Raw genomic sequence first — 1012 nt, 5'->3', positions numbered from 1 at the left:
CAGTGTCCACAAGATTGTGAATTATTATCTTCCCTTTGCTTTTTTTTTTTTTTTTGAAATGACAATGTGTGTCCTTAATCTTTGCCTTAGGATCCAGGATCCACTGAAGGCTATGAAACCAACAGAAAGACAGGAACTATAAACAAGGTTCTCTCCATTAGATAGTCTATTTCACTTCAAGCCCTTGTTGAGACTCAGTAAAGGTTTTTACTCTAGTCATTAAAACATTAAAAATAACACAATTCTAGTGCTTGCTTCAGCAGCACATACACTAAAAATTGGAACGATACAGAGAAGATTAGCACAGCCCCTGCCCAAGGTTGACAAGCAAATTCCAGAAGTGTTCCATATTTTTAACCAACGCAACGCTTTACAGCAATTATCCTCCAATTTGAAAAAACACAATTCTAAATAGCAAACTAGGATATGTTTAGCACTTTGGCAGAGAGAAGAAGAAAGGAAAAATAAAAGTCTGGTGTCCACTGTGATCTTTTTCCTCTCTGAATTCAGAACGTGGGAATATATTTGATCTTTTTCCTCTCTGAATTCAGAACGAGCTTCAGCATTTGCTGTGTACAAAGTGCCAAAATGAGCTGATAGGGTAGATGTTTTAAGACATATGAAGACAAACATGAGTTCAGAACCAAAGCCTTCACCTGAGAGTACAGCTAATATTATCAGTGTAAGTATTTTTTATTTGTAGTGTACACAGGCTGGGGGGACACAAGCTGTTTTAATAGTTTCTCTTTGAATAACAGGAATGACTTCTACTAAATGTAACTCTGAAAGATTAGAGAAGAGTCATAAAAAATAATTTTAACAGCCATGATCCCCTGTCCTCCCACTTAAATAAACTCTGCCTATTCTATTATTGTATTATACCATAAGCTACAGGGCTAGGAAACTCCCACTATTTCCAGACTCACTCATGCATAGAACGTTTGTGATTGACGGACAAGTGAGGCTGAAATGTGCAAATGGAAATGAAACATTCAAGATTATACATCTCCCA

The 1012-nt window shown here is 36.6% G+C and overlaps 1 non-coding gene across 1 annotated transcript; it reads left to right on the top strand.

Moving 5' to 3' along the window:
• Nucleotides 1–247: 247 nt before the first annotated feature.
• Nucleotides 248–355, top strand: LOC138989069 (U6 spliceosomal RNA). Its single transcript, XR_011465302.1, has one exon. It is a non-coding gene; the product is annotated as a U6 spliceosomal RNA (small nuclear RNA).
• Nucleotides 356–1012: the final 657 nt, after the last annotated feature.

Source organism: Bos mutus, chromosome 8 (assembly GCF_027580195.1).
Source record: "Bos mutus isolate GX-2022 chromosome 8, NWIPB_WYAK_1.1, whole genome shotgun sequence".
NCBI classification, from domain to species: domain Eukaryota; kingdom Metazoa; phylum Chordata; class Mammalia; order Artiodactyla; family Bovidae; genus Bos; species Bos mutus.
This window is presented reverse-complemented; position numbering and strand designations above follow the sequence as displayed.